A 20770-nucleotide genomic window follows, 5' to 3' on the forward strand; every position below is an offset into this window, starting at 1 on the left:
GCAATTTCTACTGGTAATACTCAGTACAAATTAAAAATTTCTTGGCTTCTTTATTTCTTCAAAAGTCTACTTTCAGTGCACTACCACAAAAATGTTCATATTTCCAGAAACACAGTAAATTTCCCTGACTCTTCCAGACAAAGTAGGAGATGCTGTCCCAAAATGTAGGACACAAATCATTCACAGTAAATAATACATAGATATTGATAGAAAGTGTTAGCAATTAAATTGATTAAAATAATGTAAAATTGCTACATTTTCAGTTTAATAAATAATGATATTTCACGATTTCTTAATTACAAAAATTTCCAAAAAATGTAATCAATACTAAACAATAGGGCTACACTTCTTACTAAACGTGTTTTCAGTCGTAAGGCACCAACAGTCATACTCTTTGAAATTATACTGAACCAGTATGTGATTTATCCACACACCTCCTACCAGTTTTTTCTTCTTTTTTTTTCTTACTACAGTAACCATACTGTTGAAGTACAGTAGCCATACTGTAGGCCTTCAATTGGGCTTCCAATACATATCCTAATTCACATTAGATGGTATTTCAGATGTGCAACCACAATTTTTTGTCTGGGGGGGGGGCAAGTACCAGGATAAACGCACCAATAATATTTTTATTATTATTATTATTATTGATTTGCTTTATTTTACTTCGCTTCTAGTGCCACTTTTGGCTAATTTGCGAAAATGGGGATGAGTGATGATATGATGAAATTGACGAATGGACACTCGCAAACATCCATCCATACCCAACCTGGGACCAATAATAGTATTATTATTATTATTAGTAGTAGTAGTAGTAGTAGTAGTAGTAGTAGTTTGTATCAAAGACGTTATTACCCTCGTAAATTATGCAAAAAGGGGGTAGAAGTTGGTGCTAAAGCATTCCTTTTTCAACAAACGATTTGAATTATTTTTTCAACACATTCAATTTCACATTAATAGTGGAAAACACAAACTATTTTTCAAAGAAAGAAAATGCATTCCAGATACAATTTTTTTAAATTAAAATTTTAGTATACGCGAAACATCTGAAATTCCTTTATTTTCTACTTTTTCACATTGGTACTTACGTATTCTGCATTGCTAAGGATTCTTGAAGGTGGCATTTCGTTTTTTTCATGAAAATAATTTCAATTTTTCACATATGAGTAATTATTGTTCGTTTGTTTTTTTAATTGTTACACACAATATGGCGGGCAAATCTTGACTAGCGTTGTCTATCATCAGTGGATGTGCAGTGTTTCCAACCTTCTTCACCCAAAAATACCTACTTTCGTGTTACTGATTTTGTATTTTTTTCCGGGTTTCAAAACCCCACGAACCATGCACATACCTTACAAACCATTCATAAATAGCCCCACGAACCATGCACGGGAAGGTTAGGTTAGATTAGGCAAACATAGTTAAAATTGTCATCTTCAAAATTGTCATGTTCTTGGAAAACAACGGTGTGGTTGGAAACACTGACTGGGGGTTACATCATCGAACGCATGCAACATTTGGTTCATGTAGTGGAAGGACATAGAGGCAACAGCTTTCGTATATTGGAGAGATATTAATCTTCAAAAATACACTATTTACTGACAAAATAAATTAAGCGATGAGAAAAACACTTCCACGACCTTTCAAAAGTGTACGGAAATTCAGTTCGGTAAGTACTTTCTCCTGTAAAATTGAAGAAATATGTTTCGCGGATAGTAAAATGTTACCTATTATTTAAATACATTGCACATCCAATTCATCCATCTCACAATAAACCAACAGCAAAAATTACGTAAATTCTCTCTGAAATATGCACGTTCCATTTTATCAAAACAATTGTTCATACATTTAAAACAAAACTAATTAAGACAAGTCTTTATCTCTCTGTCTGGAAATTTACAATGAATTACAGAGAACAAAGACACAATGTGAGCGAAACGAGCAAGAAAATTTTTGGATCCACATTTTCTTGCAGGCTGTAATCTATATTCAATTAACAGGGCACAAATAATTTCACAGGATGCCAATGCATTCTCTCTTTTAGAACTTTTGTGCCTCCCCGATGGTGTAGTGGTAACATCGTCGCCTTGTGATGAAGGGGTCCCGGGTTCGATACCCGGTGGAGGCACATGGAACAGTGGTTCAGATCCCACTTTAAACTGTAGGTCCAGGCTCGATAAACCTATCTGTGTGTAAACTGGACTTAAAACAAAAAATAAATAAATCAATCTTACAAGTTATTTTCATTTAGATCGTTCGGTGCCCAGGGCTGACTTCGCCGTGCCCTAGCTACAGTTCTGAACTTGATAAGACTAAGAAAGGGAGGCATTGCGAGCAAAGCAAGTAAAAATAATTTACGAAAAGTATTTTTTTTTTTGCATAAAACTTGAAGTTGTGGGTGGTAATTGCCCCCTGTAGGTACACTTGGCTGTCAATGTTTGCCCCCCTGAACTCATTTCAGTCCAAGGTTGGGGGGCAATGCCCCCTGTGGTTTTTGAGTTTGTTTTTAACCCCACTTTATGTGCAGAAAGCTGATCGGGACCGGACCTACAGTTTAAAGTGATACAAACCATGATGTGCAAACCACACAAAAAATTCACGTGACTGCTGTAGGAGGTATTCTAAGCAGATGTAATTTTTCAGAATTTGTAATATCAGTGGTTTTTTTTTGAAAAGAGAGGAATTTTTGAAAATTACTCGAAAGTTCCAGCACAGCATGAGAGGTACACTTTCCTTCACAAAGCATGAGGAGCTGAACAAGAAGGAGATCTACGTGACCTGGGTTGGATGTATGCTAAAATATTGCATGGGCACTTGTGTAAGTATTACTGGTCTTTTATTTAGTCTAAGGACATGTTACATAATAGAACTGCACAAAAGCACATGAACATAAAGGAAAAAAGTTTGGCATTGTCAAAATCTACTCTGAGCACACATTATGCTCAAACAGGCTAATCGGGACTGGACCTATAGTTTAAAGTTAGATATGAATACTGTGCAACGTGCTTCCACTTAGGATTAAATCTGGGACTCTTGGTTACAAGACGATCAGTGGAAACTCACGAATGAAGAGGAGAAAGGTTAAAGAAAATAATAATAATATCAGACTAGAATTGCCACAGCGTGGCTTCGAATAGTGATAACAAAGCTGAAGATGGAGCAAAATGAAAGAATGGTATTACTATGGCAATTAAAACTAACAATCTGAACTTACTACCAGTGTATAAATAGCAATAGTAAGCATGAAGGAAAATAAATCACAATGCTGATAGAATCATGTGACTCTATAATGTGCACATTAGTATGAGGAATGCATTTAGAATATTGATTATTGTGGAAGTAAGTTTGAAGTTAAGAGAAAATAATTTGTGTACTTTAAATATGCAGAATGCATTTATTTGATAAGGAATCATATTGAGAAAAGTATGTCAAGTAAAGTGATCACTAAGTTGGCAGTGTCAGAGGTATTTTTTTTTCTCAAAATTGAAATCATTGAATACATGCTGTAAAATGTAGAAATACTAAGACAGTGAAGTCTAACAGTCCTAACCTAATTAAAACATATAAATAATAATTCCATAAGCAATTAGATGTAGCTGCGTCATTAAAATTCTAAGAATGTCAAACCTAACTTCTCATGGAAGGATATTGAAGAATAGGGAAAAAAATTGTTCTGCACAAAAATGCAGTAAGTAATCAGAAAACTTGTTCAGTGTGTGAGTACAGACATGTATTAAATTTGATTCATGTAAAAAATGAACATGTATCATGATATAATAATCCCACAATTGGAACTTGTGCAGCTAGCTAAAAACACCAAATCCGAACTGCCTAGCTTACTCCCATGGGCATACAGGAGCATTACACAATCGGAACTTTGGCCCAAATTAGTTTCTACAGATCTCAAATTTACTTAGACAATCATTTACTGTTTCTCATCCTCCCGCAAAATTTCAGGAACCATGGCCATTACTTGCTAATCAATGTGGAAGATTCAGTTTATTTCTTTATTCAGAGCGACTATCTTCACCAGGTGGTGAAGCTAGCTTTTGAGCTATTTTCACCAGATTGTAAACTACCTATGTGCATGATCTACAACCCGGCCTGGCATGGTACACGGATGTGTTCGTTTTCTAGTTGTTGCTGTGTAACAAGCTTACTTCGGTGTGCATTTATTTCGGTACTACTTTACTATACCGGAGACACCTATCAATAATTTATTTCACAATTTTTTACATTGCTAACGTACTATTCTGCATTGCGGAACATTTCTTTAGGTGAAATAATGAATTTCTAACGAAAAATACCTACATTTAAAAAAAAATTAAAAACATTTCACGAAATTTTTTAACCAAAAAAAGTTGAATTTTTGAGATAAAGAGTAATTATTAAACCATTGACGTTAGCCCAAAAATTCACGATAACCCCACGAACCATCACGGAGACGAGGTATGCCTACTAGGTTAGGTTCCATTAGCACTCTTTTCATTCAATTTAGCATATACGGACAACATCGGTTTTTCTCGATAACGTGCAGAAAGCAAATGGCGGCAGCAGCAATAGCGTGTCGGAAATAGATATTCGTAGAAAACCACATGCATTTGCATTAAAATGGATCAAAACTACATTCCCGAACATCAACAACACTACAGAAAATTATTTGCATAAGTACTTTCTCCTGTAAATTTGAAGAAACCGTCTCCGGTATAGTAAAGTGTTACCTTTATTTCCATGCAGGCAACAAGTACCTGTGTTCTGATATAAACTGGTGCTGTTATTATGGGAACAAATTTACAAATTTTAACTGCAGATTCGTGAATACGAGGCCAAAATTAGTGAGTATGCCGGTTTGAAAGCAATCTGAGATTATTCGGGTATTGTAAATGTATACCTTATACGTACCTTATGTCACATGACATAAGTATGAAGAGGTATTACATTCCCAAATGCTTTCGTTGTTAGGTTAGGTAGGTCAGGTTTTGAGCTGTTAGCAATAAAATTACTTCTATAATTACTCCCCAATACCTGATCATGTAATTTCTGGTCTTCAGCACTCGCTACCTGATGACAGTATAGTCACACCTATCTTTAATTTAAATTAACTTTTCAGCAACACTACCAATAAATATAATAAAATATGACAAAATACAATGTTATGGTATGATTCAGTGATGGTGAAAATAGCCCCCATATGCTGTCCTCAGCACCTGGTGAAAATAGCCTCACATGCTATTCTCCAACACCTGGCGAAAGTAGTTGTGGACTTTTTTGTTTGTTTGTTTTTGACTTCCCTATACTCGGACAGATTAATCGGGACTGGGTCTTTAATTTAAAGTGGAATCTGGGCCATTGTTCAATGTGTCTCCTCCAGAGATAAAACAGGATCACTTGATTATTGAATAAGCAATGGATGTACACCTCATGCTTTTGGTCTTTTAAGTTTTCATGTGCACAGATAACATTAACCGCATTAAACATCTATCCAACTCGAGTTTCATGAAACCTAGGATTTCTTTTTCATTTAATGAAAAGTCGTCTCACGTTTGCTGGCATCGAGGGACGTGGAGGAAGGTTAATATTGTTGGATAGTGATAGGAATCATCTTTACAAGATTTTCACAAGTAATAGCGAAGAATGATGAACTGGAATTACATGAAATTCGATTCTGACATAAACTAGTACCTAAAGAAATATTCAGGAGTACCGAATTGGAATAACCGGCCATCGAGGAAAAAGAAATCTTTAAGATACCAATACATGCACCATATAAAATACTGAATCAACGAATCAAAAACTAACATCCACATCACAAACAAGTAAAGAGCCAATTGTAATGTAGGCCAATGGTTTAATCGTTATGCATACTTATTCGGTTGACTGCTTTTAAGAGTTATGGTATTCAGTATCAATTGAATTGTCTATTGTTTGTTCTGAATTATTTGTGGCTTCTTTCACGGCTGGCAACATTCTATAAATTACTTTGCACTTCACAAAATACAATAATTTTGTCGTTACTCTGTTTTAACTAAGCCACCCACACCTTGCGAACATTATGATATTTCAAATGAAACTGCTCAAACGCCTTTGCAGTATTGCCAACTCTCATTGCAAATGCAAGTACAGAACAAGAAAGTGTAAAGTTTACATTACAAAATAAATATGTGTTGACCTTTTTACAAAATATATTCACGCACTTGGCATAATTTTAATTTTAAAATAAATTTCATGTATTCAAAATATATTTTCAAATATTGATAGTGCGTGTTTCTACAAATCGTCCATTAGCGGAATGATGATCCCAATGATCCGATCTAAAATCTGAAAATTCTCTGTGATTGAACTGTTAAATAATTATTTATATAGGTGTGCGGTAAGGAGAAGTTTTGTATCGGGATTCGGGACGGGAAACTTTTAAAATAACGACGTTCTCCACCCAAGCTTGATAATTTTCGGGACGGGAATGTTCGAAATTTGAACGACAGTGACCTACGCCCGTAGCCAGGAATCCAGTAAAATTATTTGTGCCCTATTCAATCAAGGCAGTGTCTGCTGCCACGTTCTTTTTCTGCTGGTATCTCAAAAAAGATGCGCGTGGCAGTAGACTCGGTCTTAGTTTTATCGTGATTTCATCATGCTATGTATGCAATTACGTCTGTAACACATACTGTGAAGTTGTAGCGATTACTTTCACAAAAATGTTTTAAGATTAGGTCCCTCAGCATTCTTCTAATAATAAACCTAAATGCTCTCATAGTTAGGTTAGGTTCTGTTAGCATTAAAATAATATCGCTAAATGCTTTCTAAAGAAAAAGATTCTAAATTGCCTGTACATTCATTCCCACTAATCATAAACTTGCATTTCTCTCGTCTTAATCTGTTCTTAAGATTTGTAACATCCTCTTAGCAGACGAATTACGTGGCAGCAGCAAATTTGACGCTTATTCTTACTGCTGACACGTGCGTGGCAGCAGACTCGGTCTTAAATCAATATTGTTTCAAATTGAAAAAAATTGTTCTAAAAATTTTCTTGCTCGTTTCGATCGCAATATGATTGTTTTATGTAATGTAATGTATTTAAATAATATGTGTTGCATATATGTATTGAATAAACTTTCAATACGTACGCGATCAATGTTAGCATGTTCATGGACGTCCACAGGATTTTTTCCAGGGGGGGCAAACAAGGCACATTTTCCCCAATAATAGTATTGTTCCCTCAAAAAACATTGCTTAAATTTGAATTTATCATATTCATACAATAATTAATAAATATTGTTGTGGCTGAAATGAAATTATGTCAAAAATATATAATTTTTGGTTGACTTTCATTTTCCAGGGGCCCCCCCTTGCCCCCCCTTCCGGACGCCCATGAGCATGTTGCATATGTATTTTCTTATTTTATGTCGCTCCTTGTTGCATATGTGTAAGACATTAAAGTTATATATGTTATATGTACAAAAATTATCTGCATTTATCGTTCATTTTCTGCCATTCAAAAATACAGTTTGTGTGCTTGTTTTTCATTATTAGCTAATGTGAAATTGACGGTGTTGAAAAAATATTTCAAATCGTTTGTTCCAAACAAATGCTTTAGCACCGACTTCTACCCCCTCTTTGCGTAATTTATGAGGATAATAACGTTTTTGATACTACTACTATTACTGCTACTACCACCACCAATAATAATAATAATAATAATAATAATAATGTCATTATTGTTGTTACTATTATTATTATTATTGTTGTTGTTGGTACGTTTATCCCGGTTCTTGCCCCCCCTGACAAAAATTCGTGATTGCGGCTCTGTCTCTCTCACCAGCTAACTGTGCTCTCACCACTCTCACTTACTCTATGGACTACGGAGAGACAACCTGAGGGGGGAGTTTTACGATTTGCAAAGATTTGAATAGCGAAATAATGGAAGAATGAGCACTGCTTCCAGGCACGTAATCAGGGGGAGGGCTAAGGGAGATGAAGCCACCTCCGAAATCCTTCAAATATCTAATTTAAATATAGTGTATATTGGTAATTAATTTTACTTCCTTAGCAGGATTAAACATCTTGTGTAAGAATTTGTAATATAGTGAGAAATTCATCTTCAAGGCTTCTACCACCCTCCTTTTCGCCTTTAGATGGTGACTGCTGATAAGGGATGAGCCCCTCCCGAAATAAAATTCTGGCTACGGGCCTGACTGCCTCTCCTTGTATAGACAGGAACGCTGGGATTTTCGCACGGAGAGAGAACATGTGCGAGAGTTTTACGATATGCACAGATATGAATTTGAATTACGAAATTATGGAAGAATGAGCAATAATGACAGGGTAAGCTAAGCTTTGTAATGGTCATTGTTCTGTTAAATATTCCTATTTCCAGTGGAAGAAGATACATAAAAAATAGTTGCTTGTTTTCATCAGATCATACGAAGATATTACTTAAACTGGTTACTGACCAATTTTGAAAATAACTTAAATCTTATTATGTGTATTGCATGTATAGTAGTGCAAAATAGGAATAATAAAAAAGTGGTATATTCAACTTCCATATTTTTCACTTTATTTATGAGGGATCTTCTATTTTATTTTCCCTGATATGCAATTTTAATTTGCCTTTCCATTCTATGGGCGCAGTCATTATAAAATCTGATCAAAGATTTTTGTACTAATTAGTAGAGCCCGGAAGTTCAGGCATTTATTTTCGTTAAAATAGGCAGGCAAAAAGGCATTTATAATGTGGAAAATAGGTACAAAAAATGAAAAAAAAAAGGCAAAATAAACCGAAAAAGGCACATTTGGAAAGTGCTTACTTTTATCTATAATTGCTGGCAAAATGTTAACATCTACATTGGGAAGAGCATTTCAATTTTCTCCGTCTTGATTGCACATAACTACAAGGTGTTTTTTTAAGTTCTCAACATTCATTGATAGTCGTCTTGTCAGAGAGAATGTTTTTCATAATATAAAATGATTTTTCAACTTCGACAGAAGTTATTGGAGCATACATAAAACAAGCTAAAGTAGCTGGACTCATTTTGGGTAACAGCTTTTTCACCTTTTAGAATATCACAAATTGTTTTCAATTGTTTCAAGTCCTCATTTGCACTCACTACCCGTTTGCACTTTTCCGCAACAGCTGAGCACTTCCATCATCTGCTGCATAGATTCCTCGTAGATTTTCATGGATGCTATAATTGTAATTGTCTCTGGAAATGCACCATAATGTGCAAAATTAAACTTGAATAGCACAGGAGTTTTTTCACTTCACGAATTGAAGCCGCTTCATTTTCTGGAAGAGCATCTATCACATCACTGATTTTTTTCGAGGTTGTTAGCATAATATATAGCTGCTGATAAAACTAAGCTCAGATGCAACTTCCTTAAATTTTCGGGTTCGAGAGGGAGATTTCAGAAATATCTTCTTTATGTTCGAAATCAACCTGTCCACTTCAGCAGTCAATCATGCACAAGGATATGTTAACCGAAAGGCAATATCCTATCTGAGCATGAAATACATTTTTCTCACACTTTTCTCCTTCAGCAATGTTGAAACATGCATGAGTTCAATATTACTTAAATAAGGCGAAAATTATTCACATAATAAACGGAAGAAAAATAAATGCCAACAACGTTTTTTGGGAGAAAAATAATTTATATACACATTTTTTTTTTAAAAAAAATGGCCACATTTCACTGAAAATGGCAAAAATAGGCAGTGGGGTCCCAAATAGGCAAAATAGGCAAAATGAAAAGGCTTCTAAAACATTCGAAACAACATAAGAAACGTATATCCGGAAAAATTTTATCAATATATGCAGTAGATAAAAAGAGGCATTTTGCCAAACTTCCGGGCTCTACTAATTAGCAAAAATACAATGTAGAAGGTTGCACCAGTTACACATTTAATCTGAATTAAATGTAATAATCAGAGGGAAATAATATTTATCACACATTGAATATTGCCCACGGGACGAGACGGGACAGGCTTTTAAAAATTTGAGACGAGACGAGATTGACCATGCGTCCCAAGACAAACGAATATTTTCGACACGAGACAGGCCAAAGTCTCGTCTCGTGGGCAACACTAATTGAAGTAGTGCGATACATTATGTTTTGATAAATGGCAGGCAGCCTTATCTCGTTAGTTGTGCACATTGATCGGTTGGTTTGATTTTTAAGTCCACTTAATGCACAGAAAGGCTAATCTGAGCTGGACCTACAGTTTAGAGTGAAATCCGAACCACTATGTGTCTCCACCGGATATCTGACCCGTAACCACTTGACTACCAGACAAAGACGCGACCACTACACTACGTTGATTGATCGGCTCACAACCTTACTACCAGAAATGGTATCACGAGAAGAGGACACCTGGCTATGTATTGCTTTCGTGTCAAGTTGTAAATGCTGATATCGTGTTCCCCGTCTCGTTTCGAATTGTAAATGCCTCTCTATAGTTCTCGGTCTTTGTTTGGATTTATAAACAGCCGTCTTGTTCTCGTCTCGGTCCCGTCTCACGTTCAGGGCCGGACTGGGACACCGGGTAAAAATCCAGTCTCGTCTCGGTGCCCTTCCGAACACACAAATTCGGTGCCTTTTTTTTCTACTGCTCACAATTCCTCACTGATATAGCAGTAGTATATATATTTTTTCTTTTTTGTGCCCTCCTGGACTTCCACAGGGGCGGATTAAGGGCCGAGCTACCCGGGTGACTGACCGGGGGCGCCGCCCTCGTGAAGGGAGCGCCAAACCGGGAGATTTTCTTTTGATGATATAACCAAAACCTTATTTCCGATTACATAAGCGTGGACATTTGTTTGTTAGTTTGAGTATATTTTTAAGTCACTTTATGCACAGAAAAGCTAATCGAAACTGAGCCTATAGTTTAGTGGAATCCGGACCACTATGTGCCTCCACCTGCTGCGTTCCTAAAAAGTTGAATTAATTGAAGTTACTACTGACCTACTGCATAATATATTAACAGTAAATAAACTTACAATTCACAAAATGCAATATCAAAATGTAAATAAAGTACGATATCATTCTGTTCTACAGGTTATCATTAAAATACGCGTTCACACTTCTTTATTTTAAAAATACCTTCTCTATCAGTGGTGCGACCGCAGGGAGCATTACCCCCCCCCCCCCCCAACCTTGGATGGGAATCAATTCTGACTAGCAGAATCTAAGAGTAGGAAGACAAAAGGATACTCAAATGGAATTATTTTCCCCCTATTTTTTGAATTTTTGTTCCAGACGGCCAAGAGCACCTGCAGGGTGGCAAAGAGGGGCAATTGCCTCCCGTAGATTTCAAATTTTGTACAAATAAAAAAAATACATTTCTTAAAAATTTAGTGCTCGCTTTGCTCGCAATGTCTGCTTTTCTTATAGTCTGAAGTTCAGAGCTAGGGGGCGGCGAGAGTCGGATCTGGAAGCCGAACGATCTAAATGGGTAAAAAATGTTAAAAAGAATCCCATGGCGCCCCTGTGAAATTATTTGAGCCCTAGTAAATTAATATTGTTTTCAGTTTGCAAAAAAAAGTGCATCTAAAAATTTTCTTGCTCGCAATGTAGGACATGTCATGTATTACAAAACGATTTAAATTCGTCATGCATTTTCTGTCTTTCAAAAATACAATTTTCAATTGTTAGCCAATGCGAAATTGAACGTGTTGAAATTATATTTAAAATAGTTTATTCCGACACTTTGCATTTGCACCGACTTGTACCCCCTTTTTGCGTGAATCACGAGGATAATAACATATTTGATGTTACTACTACTGCTATTACTAAGTATTATTATTATTATTATTATTATTATTATTATTATTATTATTATTATTATTATTGGCACGTTTATCCTGGTGCTGCCCTCCCCACCAGACAATCACCTTGATTATGACATAAGTGACAGAATGTACGATCATATGATCATATTCCTGTAACATGAGAAGTTATTTTATATTATATCCTGACTTATTATGTACTTTAAAATTAACATGTAAAATTACATGTTTTTACGAGATGTTGAGTCTAGGACAATTAGCCCAGGGTATCCTTTTGTGTGTCCTTTCATTAATTTCATCTTATCAGTCCTTGAAGCCGAGAGGTGTTTTGCTCGAACCAACCTTGATAATAGTTGGCAAGTCCTTGAAATCCTGACCCCGCACTCGGCAGAAAGTTCCGACGTTCCTGTGTACACGATGGCACTTACGGACCTATATGCAGGAGACAAAGACTCACGCACACAACTGCGATAAAGTAATTACGTGTTGCTAGCTTACTGGCTATAATAACGTACTTATATGTTTTCACTATATAATGCCTTCTTGTAAATAATATCACGGTAGTCTCTATTTGGTCGCGAAGCCTTGCTGCCACCCAACAATACCAAGCCTGATCGTATTTGATTACTACAACAAACCTGATATTCGTAAGGTAAGATTATAAGCAGGAATGTCGTTATAAGGTGGAGGGGGGACACTGGGACCCGCGATATTCAACGTGCCGCATACAAATGTTTAGAGGTTTATTTCTTTAATATTTTACACAAGATTCCAAGTTTATAGATCCGGCACTGTTTGGTCGAACCTTGGGTTTAACTGAGGGAATGATTTGCGAAAATTTTGCTATGGGGGATACCCCCCCCCCCGAATCCCTCTTCACTTCGAGCACTGCTAATACAAAAAAGAAACTTTTTGTTTTTAGATGCCAAATTGCAAACAAGGATTGAGCAGCACAGAGATGCATTTTGGGGGGAAGGTAAATTTGGGGGGGCAAGGTTTGCATAAACAATATTTTATATGTGTAAATATGTATAAAATGTGTCTCTCTATGTGAATTTTTGGGGGCAGAAAGTGCTTTGTCCCCCCCCCCCCCAAAGTCGGCGCCTATGGAACAGCAGGTACCGTTAAGGTTATAAGGTAGTTCTAATTCTAAAACGCCTGTAATTTCTTTCCTTGCAATGTATTCAAATAACAGAATAAGGGAGCTATCAGATTGAAGCAAGAGGCGAAAAACGACACGTGACACGTATCACTTGTAAGCCAAACTTGAGAAATAAGTGGAACCGAAGTGACACAAGCTGGACATGCTGATTATAGCTTGCGTGTCGCTTAGACTTCAGTCACTTCACAGTTATCTCAGTGCCAATGCCTACGGGGGATTTCAAACCGAAGCGACGGAACGAGCAAATCAACAGCAACGTTTCACACCGTAACGACATAACAGGCCGCACAAGTTTGACTGGTAAAATCCTCAAGCTACACGCGTCGGCTGTCGCTTCGGTGTGAAATCTCCCTACCGGGTCGCTGCTCGATTAGGGCAGGCAGTAACACACATACATTGCAAGGGAATGCATGTAAGAGACAGTGGCGGATTTAGAAGTTAGAGTTGGTAGCGGCGAATATCAGTTGGGTACCTCACCTCGCCGAGAATCAATTCTAACCTACACTTGCTCTGATTATGTTAACAATGTCAGCAGTCAGCAGGTACCAACTAAAACTATGTTCTAGAGATTAGCACTTTTGGGGGGGGGGGTAAACTAAATGATATGAGATATCAGCAGTAAAATGAAGAAACGAAGAAACAAAACCCCATTCTCTGCAGGGGTCTCGGGTTCGATCTTCCTTTTGAGGCATTTTTGCAGAGTGGATCGGATCCAAATTTAAACTGTAGATCCAGTTCTGGTTAGTCTATCATGAGCAAAAAGTGGGCTTAAATAAAGCTTTAAACTTGGTGATAAAAGACAAATCAGTTGAGCCTTTAAAAATATCACGCATAATAATATATCCAAAAACCTGGCAAGAATTGCCCCTATCACCCAGGCACGTATCTAGAAATATGTTTTTTTTTTGGGGGGGGTCCGAACCAAGTGTCTCAGGAATAATAATAATAGTAGTAATAATAATAATAATATTTAAATTAAAATAATTATATTAAATCAAATTAATACTAATTACAATACATAAATTAATATTATTGTATTATTATTATATGAATAGGTAAAAGGACTGTATAAGAATATAGCATAACAGCGCATATTCATTACGTAGCTTACCTTTAGTTAAGATCGGAATAATTTACATAAAAAAGAAGTGCCCTGGCAATGAAATTAATGTCAAATAGATGAATAATTGAATATTTATCGAATATCGAAAATTATGTTACATGTAGTTGGAGAAAAGTAAGTATCTGATTAATATTCTCTGCATATTATTTTGAGTAGTAGTGTCCATAAATCTTCTTTGTAATGTCATTCAAAGCCATATGATCCCAATATAAAACGTTCAGAGGAAATATGCAGCTAATGCTAATATTTCCATTACTTAATTTTAGTACTTGGTAAGTCTTTCGGGGGTCAGGACCCCAGGACTCCCCTAAATATGTCCTTCCTTTCCTTCAAAGCCGTATGATCCCAATATAATCCTTGTCTTCCAATAAGTTCAGAGGAAATTATATAACAGATGCTTAACGAGTATATTTACATTATTTTTTTTCATACTTAATAAGTCCTTTGGGTGGGGGTGGGGGTCCGGACCCCCTAAATACAACCTTCCTGTCCTTCAAAGCCGTATGATCCCAATATAATCCTTGTCTTCCAATAAGTTTAGAGGAAATTATACAACAAATGCTAAACAAGTATATTATCATTATTTAATTTTCGTACTTAATAAGTCTCTCGGGTGGGGAGGTGGGGGGGGGGTGTCCGAACCCCCTAAATACGTCCTTCGTGTCTTTCAATGCCGCATAATTCTATTATAATCTTGTCTTCCAATAAGTTCAGAGGAAATTATACAACAAAGACTAAACGAACATATTTTTCATTATTTAATTTATGTACTTGATAAGTCTTTCGGGGGAGGGGGTCCGGACCCCCTGTACCCCTAAATACGTCCTTTGTTATCAACCTCACCGTGTATCCGTGTCTGATAAGAGATTTACTACCGTCACGACCATTCTGGTATGCAATTACCAACTCTCCAACAACTTGCTGCTGCATGTTCAGCGCAATCTTGGCTAATGACTTGCGTGACACTTATCTGAAATGGAAAAAAATGAAGTTTCAAGTTTAATATACCATTCGCCATTTCCCGTTTTGTGTGTGTGTGTGTGTGAAGTAAGATCTTCTTCCAGTCTTCAACGATTTCGCAAGTGGGCCTTTGTAAATAAAAATCAAATTGTATATTCCACCGGCAACGTGGTTCACATGGTATTGAAACAAGAGACAAAATAATGGTATAAAGGAAAACCTTGCAGTTTTAAACTTCATCAGTCATCTACTATATCCCGTGCGGAGTTGCTAGTCTTCTAACGGGTGCCTCCTTAGGTAGCGGATAAGAAAATGCTCACCAGATATATATGGTGGGTACCGGGTATTTTAATATCCGGGGCGGACCAAAACCAGACTCTGCGGCCTTGAGGTGAATGGAGTTGGCTCTCCAAAGGCTAGAGGAAAAAACCTCGATAACAAATTACCTGGTCCTCCAGGTTGGGGGTTGAGCATGGGGCTAACGACCCTGTTAACAAACATTGTTACGGAACTCAGAAACAATAATAGCCGGATGGATTGTATGGAAAGACACAGGCATGGTAAAGGACTACGTAAACGGATGAATGATATCTACATGGCCACATGGAATGTTAGAATATTAAGTAAACCAGGTGCACTGCGAAACCTAAAGGGGGAAATGGAGAAATACGGAATAATAGTAGCGGCAGTGCAGGAGGACAAGTGGCAAGGAAATGGAACGTTACCTACTGGCGACTATACATTAATGTATAGTGGAAATAGTGGAAGTACAAGAAGTGGCACAGGATTCCTACTAAACAATAAATATAAAACTGTAGTAAAGAATTTCACGCCAATAAATGAGAGACATTGAGAATGAAAGCCAGGTTCTTCAATATTACCTTAGTATGTGTATATGACCCAACGGAAGAAACAGAAGAAGAATAAAAAGATGGATTCTACCAGCAGTTGGAACAGGTAATCGATTGTGTACCAAAACATGACATTAAAATAATAATGGGAGATTTTAATGCCAAGGTTGGACGTGAAGAAGCTTTCCTCCAAGACACTATAGGAAGGGAAAGTTTGCATGAATTTTCAAATGATGATGGTCTGAGACTGATAGATCTGGCTAAGAGTAACTTAATAGTAATCATCAAAGGAAGAATGTGAGGAAAATGTCATGGTGCTTACCCGATGGTGTAACACAAAACCAAATTGACCATGTGGTGATAGATAGAAGGCATGCCTCTGATATTCAACAACATTACTTAGTCCGCATTAAATACAGACAGCGAATAGCCACATATAGGGATGGAAGAAGAGGAAAGGTGACCTCAAGGTATAATTATGCGAAGTTACAAGAGATGAAGCAATTGCCAACCAATTTCGCTTTATGGGAGATAACCAAATTGAGCAAAGAAGTCAAAGGTGGGAAAGCGAAAGTATTGAAGGGAAATGGAGTATAATTAAGGAGATACTAGATGAAACAGCACAGGAAGTGCTGGGAGAGAAGACGAAGATCCAAAGAGGTGAATGGTTTGATGAGTAGTGTAGAACAGCAATAAATGAAGGAAATGAGGCACGAAAGAGAATGCTTAATAGGAAAACCAGGTATAACACAGAACAATATACACTAAAAAGAAAGAAAGCAGACAGAGTGTGCAGGAGACAGAACTATGATGACAAAACCGGAGCACCTCCAGCACTAGAAGAAGTGAGAACAGTTATTAAGTCTCTTAAGAATAATAATGCCCCAGGGATTGATAATATCACTGCTGAAATGGGTTAGAATGGAGAAAACCAACTAATAAAGTGTATACAAAAATTGTTATCTGCTATATGGGAACATGAACAGATGCCCGATCAATGGAGTATGATAATAATCTGTCCTATACATAAAAAGAACGATAAAACCTGCTGTGAGAACTATAGAGGTATAGCACTACCGAACCTAATATACAAAGTGCTTATAAAAGTTTCCTAGCGGGAAGATTGTCACCACTCACTGAAGGAATAATAGGGGATTATCAGTGTGGTTTTAGAGCAAACAGATCCACTACGAATCAAATCTTCATGGTTAGGCCAATAATGGAGAAATGTTACGAATATAACATTAATATTCATTAGTTATTTATAGACTTAAGCAGGCGTACGACAGCATTATGCGAGGAATATTATATGAGGCAATGGAGGAGCAAGGGATCCCAAGCAAGCTAATAAGACTAACCAGAATGACGTTAAGGGATATTAAATGCAAGGTGAAGATTGAAGGAGAGCTCGCAAGAGAATTTGCAGTGAACCAAGTTTTGAGACAAGGAGATGTGCTAGTATCTACGATATTGTTCAATATAGCTTTAGAAAAGATCACGAGAAGAGTGGGTCAAGGAAGTAACCCAGCAGGGACTCTCTTCAACAGAGTGACCCAAACTCTAGCAAATGCTGATGACACTGATATAATGACACGAAGACTGCAAAAACTGAAGGAAAAACTGAAAAGATTGGATAATACAGCTAGTGAGATTGGGCTCCAAATAAATCAAACCAAGGCTAAATACTCGTACATGTTCTAAGCGCGAAATAAGGGATTCGGGGAAGGACAACAAATACAAGTTAATGGAAGCACTTACGAAAAATGCAAAAGTTTAAATACCTTGGAACATTAATTACCATGGATAATAATATTAAGGAGGAAATAAAAGCAAGAATTGCAGCTGGTAATCGAAATTATTTCTCACTGTTAAGAGTTTTCAAATCTCGTAGTCTGAGTAGAAATTTGAAAATCAAAGTATATCAGGTAGTGGTAAAGCCAGTGGTGACATATGAAGCAAAGACGTGGACTTTGGGGCAAGGTGATGAATTACTTTTGCGAAGATGGGAAGGAAAATATACGGGGCAGTAAATTATAATGGATAGTGGCGAATAATGAGGAACGATTAAATTAGAGCACTACAAAAATAACAGATATAGTTGCCGATATAAGAAGCATAAGACTGAGGTGGCTGGGACATGTGGAAAGAATACCTGAAGACAGTGTGGTTGAGAAAGTTTATAAAGCGAGACCAGGAGGGAGAAGATTAAGAGGAAGGCCAAGCAAAATATGGTTAGACGATGTTGAGGAGGACCTTAGGAGGGTGGGAGTAAGACGGTGGAGAAGTAGAGCAGAAGATAGAAGAGAATGGGCTATCATTGTGAGAGAGGCCAAGGCCCTTCAGGGGTTGTAGCAGCCAAGGACTAAGTTAGTAAGTAGTCATCTATATCCATAATTGTAGTCGTGCAAGGGCGCCGCCCCAGTACTTTTGATGTAAAATTAAATATTTAATTTTTAAATTTGCTTTATTTAACATTAACTTGTTATGTGTCTATCTAAACAGAACGTAAAATAATGACGCCTTTGTTGTATAACAAACAAGACAATAATTATTTTATTGGAAGACACTTGAGACAAAACTATGCTACCGCACTGCCTTCGGCTTGTCGACACAGAGCAGTAGATAATGAAGAAATGATGTGCGAGGAATAACTAAAGGTAAAGCGTGCAGTTCTTCGTTTTCTCCGCTTCCATGTTCCCCTTCCCCTTCGCTGTCGACGTTTCGTATCCCTGATAAGTTGGTATTTACTACTCTATGTGATTGGCTCCAGTGCTCCAGTACTACTTATTTAACGACTACATTACTGTCTTTATCAGTTTTGCTTTTGTAGAACCAGGATGTTTTATGCCCGCTCTTTGATAATGCTAGGTTTACTTCCAACATACGTAATGCGTATTCAGAAACATCGCACTGATAAAAAAAAAAAAAAAAACATAATTATACAGCTCATTCTCAGGTCAAGGTTATAAAAGTTTTGTATATATCAGTATATCAGTATAGACGCCTGGATAACCAATGTTAGCCTAAAGTTAAATACATACAATTGAATTCCCGTCACAGAAATTTATGTTAGTGCGATAAGGGCGTTGCCTTGTCTGTCTCTACCCCCTGGAATACCTTGCTTGCCCCTTCCTGAGAAAAATTCTAAAGACGGTTACGTATATTAGTTTCTTTTTCTGTGGAGGTTGTGCGTATTGCAATAGGATATTTTGACGTCAGAAAATAGAGGGGCTGTGCGATTACACGTTTTTCAGAACACTGTAGCTCATCATGTGCGAAATTGTATTATCCAGAAAAAATTACAAATATTTTTCTGCATTGGGACCAAAAAAGAAAAAGTGAAAAGCAGAAGAATATAAAATCCGGGAAATTTGGTTTGGTGTTTTTATAGTAAGTCCACTGTATGCACAGTAAGACTAATCGGGACTGGACTTACAGTTTAAAGTGGGATCCGAACCACTATATGTACCTCCATCGGGTATCGAACCCGGGACTTCTTGATTACAAGGCGACGACGCTACCACTGCGCCATCTGGGAGGCTGAAAATCCGGAGGGTAAATTTGGGGTTCCACTGTATGTAGGAATCTAGCAGGACTGAAGATAATGCACAGGAAAAAAAAATAGAACTTCCTGGGGGGATGCTTTTGGGTGAAAATCAATAGGTGGGGAGCATAGGCGTGAGCAGACCCTCTAATTAGGTGTCTGTCGACCCCTAATCATCGCCGCGCTCTCTAGCTACGGCTCTGAACTTGAAAAGACTGCAAGAAAAGCAGATAATGCGAACAAAGAGAGCAAGAAAATTTTAGGAAATGTATTTTAATTTGCATAAAATTTGATATTCCCCTTTGTGGCCCCTGCAGGCGCTCTTGGCCGTCTGGAAGAAATAATGAAAGATAGACGTGAAAATTAATTCCATCTTGAGTATCCTTTGGTCCTGCTACTCTTAGATTCTACTATAGTCTTGCTTTCTTTAACCTAAATGTTTGCCCCCCCCTTTACCCCCGTAGAATAAATTTCTGTCTAAGGTTGGGGAGGGGCTTGAAAATACTTCATTTTTTAAGAGTATAATATCATTTAATAACGGCTATAAGATTCCTCTACACAAAATTTCTAGGTGAAAGTATAATAATGTAGAAACATGGACGTCTGGAAGGGGGAGCAAGGATGGCCACGCTCCCCTCTTGGAAATCGAATGTCAACCTAAAAAGTATATATTTCACCCGTATAATTTGATTTCAGTCATAGTAATTTACATTAATGCGATAATTTCAAATTCAAGTTGTGTTTTTTGAGGGGGCACCGCTATTATCGGGCAATATGCCCCATGGAAAAATACCTGGCTTGTCCCTCCATGGAAAAAATCTGCGGACGTCCATGATTAGGGGGGAGGCAATTACCCCCCACCCGTGAGCGCGCCTATGGTGGGGAGATGCATAGCCTGGTTCAAAATTTGCAAAAATCCCTGTTTATGTTTTATGGTAAGAAACTCACCTTCCCCGTTTGTGGGGGTCAGCCCCCCTCCCCTGGCCCAGCACTCCTAAAAAAAAAACTAAAGTCAAAGGCAGATAAAGATTGCAACATTAGGACTGACTACTAAAAAAAGTATGAGTAACTCCCCAACACTTTCGAAAGTCCTAGAGGTCTCCTCGGTGGCGTAGTGATAACGTGGTCACCTTGTAATCAAGGGGTCCCAGGTTCAGTACGAGGTGGAGGCACATATGGGTTCGAATCCCACTTTAAACTGTAGGTCAAATCCCGATTAGCTTTTTTTCCCCCAAAAGTGTACTTAAAACAAAATATCAAATGAAATAAAAAAAATTCCTAGACATGCCACTGTGTGCAGGCAACACACAACAGTGGCGCCAGACATTTTGCTTTGTTTCGTGCTTTGAA

At 37.3% G+C, this 20770-nt stretch overlaps 1 protein-coding gene across 1 annotated transcript in view; it reads left to right on the forward strand.

The window, feature by feature from the left end:
• Window positions 1-12352: 12352 nt before the first annotated feature.
• LOC145989046 (ornithine decarboxylase-like) overlaps window positions 12353-20770 on the forward strand; it is a 53565-nt gene continuing 45147 nt past the window's right edge. The window contains exon 1 of the mRNA XM_083124344.1: window positions 12353-12432. The gene's annotated coding sequence lies outside the window, so the exon portion shown is untranslated. The remainder of the gene's footprint in view (window positions 12433-20770) is intronic.

Source organism: Lepisma saccharinum, chromosome 1 (assembly GCF_977018435.1).
Source record: "Lepisma saccharinum chromosome 1, izLepSacc3.1, whole genome shotgun sequence".
NCBI lineage: Eukaryota > Metazoa > Arthropoda > Insecta > Zygentoma > Lepismatidae > Lepisma > Lepisma saccharinum.